We start from the raw sequence: 7,913 nt of genomic DNA on the forward strand, positions 1-7,913 counted from the left end.
GAGAATTTTTTTAAAAATAATGAAAAGACTCATTTTGACATTTTTGTTCATATTAAAACTGAGCGAAATATTCTGAGAAAATCCGTCAACACATATAGACAAATGTTTTAGAAATACAGAAAAGACGATGAATTTCTGAAAATTGTGTTCATATTAACACTGAACGAAAAATTCAGAGAAAATCCTTAAAAACATGTATTTATTATAGAAAAGACGATGAATTTTGATATTTGAGTTCATATTAACACTGAACGAAACATTCTGAGAAAACTATTAAACACGTGTAGAGAACTTTTTTTTAATATAGATTATTTTTGAGATGATGAATTTTGACAATTGTGTTCATATAAACACTGAACGAAACATTCTGAGAACTCTTAAACACGTGATTTTTTTAAATATAGAAAATACGATGAATTTTGACAATTGTCTTCACATTAACACTGAACGAAACATTCTGAGAAAACCCTTACTCGCGTATAGAAAAATAGAAAATACGATGAATTTTGACAAATGTGTTCATATTAACACTGAGCGAGACACTGAGAAAATCCTTAAGCACGTGTAGAGAAAAAGATTTAAAAATAAAGAAAAGACGATTCATTTTGTTCATATTAAAACTGAGCAAAACATTGAGAAAATCCCTCAACACATGTACAGACAAATGTTTTAGAAATACAAAGACAATGAATTTTGACAATTGTGTTCATATTAACACTGAACGAAACATTGAAAAATCCTTAAACACATGTAGAGTTTTTTTTAATATTGAAAAGACGATGAATTTTGATATTTTAGTTCATATTAACACTCAACGAAACATTCTGAGAAAACTATTAAACACGTGTAGAGATTTTTTTTAAATAGAGAAAAGACGATGCATTTTGACAATTGTGTTTATATTAACACTGAGCGAAACATTGAGAAAATCCCTCAACACATGTAATAACATGTCTTAGAAATACAGAAAAGACGATGAATTTTGACAATTGTGTTCATAGTAACACTGAACGAAACATTGAGAAAATCCTTAAACACATGTAGATTTTTTTAATATTGAAAAGACGATGAATCTTGATATTTGAGTTCATATTAACACTCAACAAAACATTCTGAGAAAACTATTAAACACATGTAGAGAATTGTTTTCAATATAAATACGATGAATTTTGACAATTGTGTTCATATTAACGCTGAGCGAAACATTCTGAGAAATTCCTTAAACACGTGTAGGGATATTTTTAATATAGAAAAGACGATGAATTTTGACAATCTTTTTCATATTAACACTGAGCGAAACATTCTGAGAAAACCTTGAGAAAAAAAAATTAAAAATATAGAGGGACGATGAATTTTGAAAAAAAATTCATATTACCACTGAACGAAACATTCTGAGAAAACCCTTAAACACGTGGGGAGAAAAATGTTTTAGGCATAGAAAAGACGATGATTTTTGACAAATGTGTTCATATTAACACTGAGCGAAACATTCTGAGAAAATCCTTGAACACTTGTAGAAAAAATATGAAAATTAGTCGTGTAGAAAATACGATAAATTTTGACAATTATGTTCGTTTTAACACTGAGCGAAACATTCTGAGAAAACTCTTAAATACAACGAAAAATGATAAAAAAGTACGCTGAATTTTGACAATTATCCTCTTATAAACACTGAGCGAAACAATGAGAAAATCTTCAAAAATTTCGAATGAAATTATACGATATCAATTAAAAAACACTAATATTCTCACATCTGTTTTCATTTTAACACTGGGCGAAATATTCTGAGAAAATCCTGGAAATTACCGATTGAGAAAATATTAAACAAAAACACGATGAATTTTGACAACCTTTTTCATATTAACATTGAGCGAAACATTCTGGGAAATCCTTAAACATATCATATGAAAACATGAAATAAACGAAAAGAATAAGATGAAATTTGACAATTATTCTCATATTAACACTGAGCGAAATATGAGAAAACCCTCAAAGAAATAGTGAAAAAATATTAAAGAAATAAAAAATACGATGAATTTTGACAATTATTCTCATATTAATGATGAGCGAAACATTGAGAGAAACTCCTCAAAATATCGAATGAAAAAATGTGAAATAGATAAAAAATATACGAAGAATTCTAACATATATATCATATTATCACTGAGCGAAACATTCTGAGAAAAACCTTATTCACAGCAAAAAAAACAAAAAAAACGAAAAATATGGAAAATACGATCATTTTTGACAATTATTTCCATACAGAACATTACATACCATTATGATAAGATCTATTATGTATGATTATGTGTGTACGTGTGCACATATGTGTACACGGAATACCACGAAGAATTGTGGGAAATACGATATATTTCGAAAACTGGAACAAAATTATGTTCAAAGCCATTTAAATACACATGTGTATATGTTGTGTATGTTTGTGCATATATTTTTGTATCCATGTATGTGTGTGTGTGTGCGCGCGCGCACATCCTCTCTACTCTGAAAAGGTCATCATTTAATTCAAGTCATGAGAGAATGTGCTTTAGGTTGTCTACTATTGCAGATTCATCAGAATCTATACTTCTTTCACATGACTGTTTAGGAACAATGGGGGGAGTGGATAAGGGGGGGAGGGGGGAGGTTGAAATAGATTCAATTTGGAAGTGGGTAGAAACAACTTTGCCAACCGTGTAGTTAATGAATGGAATAAACTTCCTGCACAGGTAGTGCAATGTAGTTCAGTTCGAAGCTTTATAGTTAATGAATGGAATAAACTTCCTGCACATGTAGTGCAATGTAGTTCAGTTCGAAGCTTTAAGAATCATTTAGATAAATACCTAAGATGCTGTAATGATTATAATTTATCTTATATTATTTGTTTTTTTTTTGTTATCTTTTGTCTGTCTGATTTTCATGTATTATTAGTTATATGTCAATGTATTATTATTTACTATTTACCTGTTTGTTTATCATTTAACTATACCTATGCATTTATTTATGTATTTTATTTGTTATTTACATTATTATAGTTTTTATTATTTTATTATTAATATGATTTTTTTTCGCATCCGACCTAGATATGGATCAAAAGGTTTCCTGTCGGTATGCTCCGCCTTTGTTACCCTTTGTGAGGGTGGAAGGGGGGATGCTGGGAGAGGGAGGAGGAAGGATAGAAGGGGGAGGGGAAGGGTATAGGGGGTGAGGGGGGAAGGGGATAGGGGGAGAGGGTGAAAGAGAGGGAAGGGGGACAGGGGAAGGGATGGGGGAGAGGGTGGGAGGGGGAGGGGGGAAGGGGGAAAGGGAAATAGGGAAGGAAAGTTCACACTTGTGTGTGTGTGTACGTGTGTGTGTGTGTACGTGTACACATATTTCCCCTGCAATGATAAACATATAAATAATAATCATAAATAGACGATTACAAAAATAAAATGAATTGATAAATAAAAATATTAAATCTTATTTTCACGATAGTAATAGTAAAAGAAACAATACATACATACATATACCAAGGCTTTTTCCCCCTTACCAGGGAGGTAGCCAAAAAGAAAAAGGCATAAAATCATTCCCACCCATTCCACCCCTAAATACACTCCACCCTCCCTCTTATCTTAGCACCTCCTAGGGTATTGACTGCATGTCATTGTGTCAAAGTAGCATGCATGCAGTTGATATTTTATACTAGGAGTACTGGAAAAAAAAAACAAGAAACATCTAAATTTGATGTGGTTGATGGATTTGTCAGAAATAAAAATAACAATGATATTGACCAAATAAAACCACATATATACTACTACAAGGTGAAAAAAAGTCCTTAGATATATATTTTCCGATAACTCTTTATTGATTTGCTATACAGGGGCAAGGGTTTTTCCCCTGTCCACTCCATAAGGTTTTCAGAAGAAAAATACTCTCTCAATAGTAGCTATGTACACTTTACACTCCGTTCTGAGGCCATACGTGCTGCACGCCTGGGCCATCTCCCCAGCCGTATAGCAAGTCCGTCCTCCACCCAAGCAAACTGCTCGATCATCCGGGACGTCTACGGGTGCTCCAAGGTCGTCCCTGAGAAAGATGCGACGTTCTTGGACATCACCAAGTCGACAGCCCGTGACGTGACATCAAACACTAAATCACGTCACTGCGGACGACATTTCTCAATCGATCCCGGAGCGGATCCCTCCCCCCAAGTTGTTTCAAAACAATTTCCCAACTCGACGACTACTCTGAGGACAAGAGGAAAAAAATGACTGGATTCGGACCAAACTAGCCTCTTACGTTTCTCTGTCTTGGGTGGAGGACCATTGCACACACGGCCACTTGCGTGAAGATGGGCCCACACGAACACGTGAACAGCGTTGAGTAGAGACGGGAGAATACCGACACCTCGAACTACTCTGATACGAGTCCCGGTACAGTTCTAAACTTCCGATTCCGACGATTAACCCATTAAACTCTGATGACAAGATGTCTTGTCATTTGGTCAAATAAAACAAAAAATCATAAAACACCAAAATGTTTGATCAAACAGCACCAGAAAAATATGACGTCAGTCCTCGCGGTCTGACGTCATATTTTTCTGGTGTTTGATCAAACATTTTGGTGTTTTATGATTTTTTGTTTTATTTGACCAAATGACAAGAATTTTGTCATCAGAGTTTAATGGGTTGATAAATGTAATTTCGGCAGGAACCGTAATCAGTCTAGAGAAGTCTCGGAACTCGAATCGGAATCGTCAAGTTGTTTTTTTTTTGGGGTATCGTCCCGTCGCTAACATTAAGTCGACATCTCCAAGGCCGCGTACAACCTGGCCGCTAACTCCTTCCTCGCTCCCTCCCCTTTCCTTCTTTTTGTACTTTGTTCAGTCACGTAAGGGAAAAAAAATTGATTTTTTTTTCATAAATTTTCTCTTTTTGTTTAAAAATCAGAAAAAATAAAACATGCCCTGCATCGTCGTTGTTGACGTTGGGTATGGCTCGGCGACGGCACAGCCACCCCAAGTCAGCAACGAGAGGCCGGACAGCGAACTGGGGGTTCAAACAACAGACCCCAGGGGGGAAATGGCAACACTAAAGGCAGAAAATAAAAATAGATGAGGAAATAAAACGAAAATCGAAAGAGAGGGGACTATTGCATCTGTTCACACTGTCCATTACTGCGCCATAAAACCTAAATGCAGGACCGAGAGCGCGCCACTCTCCTCCGACGCGACGTCACGACGTCACGTCGCGATCGTCGTCGAATCGCAAATGCCAACACGGGGTCAATACGACAGTGTGGGGGAACATAAATACACACAAATTCACACACATACAATACACACACAATATACATACACGGAATCGACCGAAAGGAAGCAGAAAATTAACGAGGAAAAATGAACAAGATAAAAGTGTTTTTGCATATGCCACACATCCTGAGAGAGAGAAGCCATTTACATACGAGCAACGAGCTCCTGCCTCGCTCTAAGAGCAACTCCTGAGTCGTGTTTTAACCCGTTCAACTCTGATGACAAGAGGTCTTGTCATTTGGTCAAATAAAACAAAAAATCATAATAAAACAACAAAATGTCCTCGAGGACTGACGTCATATTTTTCTGGTGCTGTTTGATCAAACATTTTGGTGTTTTATGATTTTTTGTTTTATTTGACCAAATGACAAGAATCATGTCATCGTAGTTTAATGGGTTATTAAAAAGTAAGTTTCTTTTCCGAGGAGGAATGTGGGTCTTCGGGTTTTGGCCAGCGGAACTTGAGGTAACGGTTACAACTATTATTGCATTACAGTGGCCACCATGGGTTTCCAATTGTATTCGATTTAATCCGTATTTGATTCACGTACATTTATACGAACACGTACACACACGATGAAAGTTGGAGATGGAACGAATTATCGTCGGAAAGGTCATTCTCCTACGAGTTTTGTTCCTACAACGGGGCGAGAGAAACGAGGACACAGTGGACAGAAGTGAAGAAACAGATTTTAGGATCGGAGTACATATGCATCAAAGTCGGAAGAAACGACCCTGGTTGTAAGGCAATCATACATCCATACCATCAAAATAAATGGGTGAAGTCGTAAACAACCACTGGCAAACCGGAAAAAAAAGAAAAAAAAAAAAAAAATTAGGGGCCCTTTTTCCCCTAACATGGGGGGTTGGCCACATCGAAGACGACTGGCAGAAAACCTAAGCTATTCACAGTTGACGGACAAGAGTCCGTCTTCGCTCGACAGTCCCCCCGACCCAGCCAGCCGGCGTCTTCCGTCGACGTGGCTGCCGGGGAACGGCCTTGCAGTTCTATGCTAAATCACAATTTGCCGAGTCGGAGTGTATCCAAGTTACGAAGGGTGACTGTGTTTACGCAAGTGCCCGCCCACAGGAACTGGGGATAGGACGAGTGACGGTAATAAGAGTGGGAGACGGGGGGGGGGGTGAAGAGAACTTGTCTACGTACATGGCAAACATCGTAAAACATGTTCGACCGTTCTCTTTTTAATATTGTTATTATTTACACATTTTTATTTCTATCATTATCTCTGCTTAGGCGAGAGCCAGGAGATCTTCGATTGAAATTAATCTTGCTTCGTCCGGTCGACTTTCCATGCGGTTCTCTGCTTTTCATAAAAGGCAGGAAACAATAATCCATTTTCTGGGTGATGCCAGGCATAAATAATTATCCGTCTTTTCATGAGAACATAAACGTCAAGAAAAGTGACCAAGTGACGAAACAGGGGTGTGTGTGTGTGTGTGTATTACACCATGTCCTTATTCATCTTCACGACACGGTGACATTCACACAATTTTACGAAGCTAACTTTTGCCATGTGAGCACTCGTCCTTCCAGAATGGCACAGCCCAAATGATTCGTCACCAAACTGCCCGACACCCACAATTTCCCTATGCAATCCGACCATGCGAATCAAACTTTTTCTTCCGAGTCTTGCACAGATTAGGTAGCCAATGCCTCAGCAATTTATATTACGATTAAATTCAGGCCAGTGCTGGGTGGTTCTCTTATGCTGAAGAAACCCACTTTCTCGCTCAAATCCCTGACAATGAATCTGCCCAAATTTACAATTTCTGCACACTCCAGTTCGACGCGCATACGCTCTGGGGGACTTGCGAATTTTCCATTTCTCTTCTGTCGTAACTTCTTTTCTAACAGTCGTCTAAAGCCAACTTTGCGTGAAAGCCACGAGTTGTGTATTGTCGCTAATAAACAGCGATGCTATCCTTGAGGACACTATTACGCCAAAGGGACGGAGTCGTAGGGGCCGTAAAGGAGGGATTTAGGGAGTTGTAGCCGAAAAGAGAGACAGTAGAAGTTTAACCCATTCAACTTCGATGACAAGATTCCTCTCATTTGGTCAAATAAAACAAAAAATCATAAAACACCAAAATGTTTGATCAAACACCAGAAAAATATGACGTCAGTCCTCGCTTCGCGTCATTTTTTTACCCTTACACTGCCGTACTCTTGCGCATTGTTTCATGATTTTTTTTAGCTCAGGGTAAAATCATAATCATTACTTCATTTAGTTTTTGTCCTGCCAAAACGATGTTTACTATCTAATTGATATAGTAAAAAAAAAAAATGTCATGCTTATGCATACTGTTGTTTTGGAAAAATAATGCGAAATATTGGAATAATTTGAGTGAAAATGGGCTATTGGCAACTCGACGGCAGTGCTGGAATATGATTGGCTAAATTATGTCGTCCTACTGAATTTAGATCTTGACTAATTTCGGGGGGAATATGCCGCTGAAAAACAAACATCCCTGTTTTGAATAATGAATATATATATATATATATATATATATATATATATATATATATATATATATATATATATATATATATATATATATATATATATATATAAACCCTATCCTCCCGAAATAATGACAAATT

Source organism: Oratosquilla oratoria, chromosome 12, assembly GCF_046742065.1.
Source record: "Oratosquilla oratoria isolate Oo_2021 chromosome 12, ASM4674206v1, whole genome shotgun sequence".
In the NCBI taxonomy this organism is placed as follows: Eukaryota; Metazoa; Arthropoda; class Malacostraca; order Stomatopoda; family Squillidae; genus Oratosquilla; species Oratosquilla oratoria.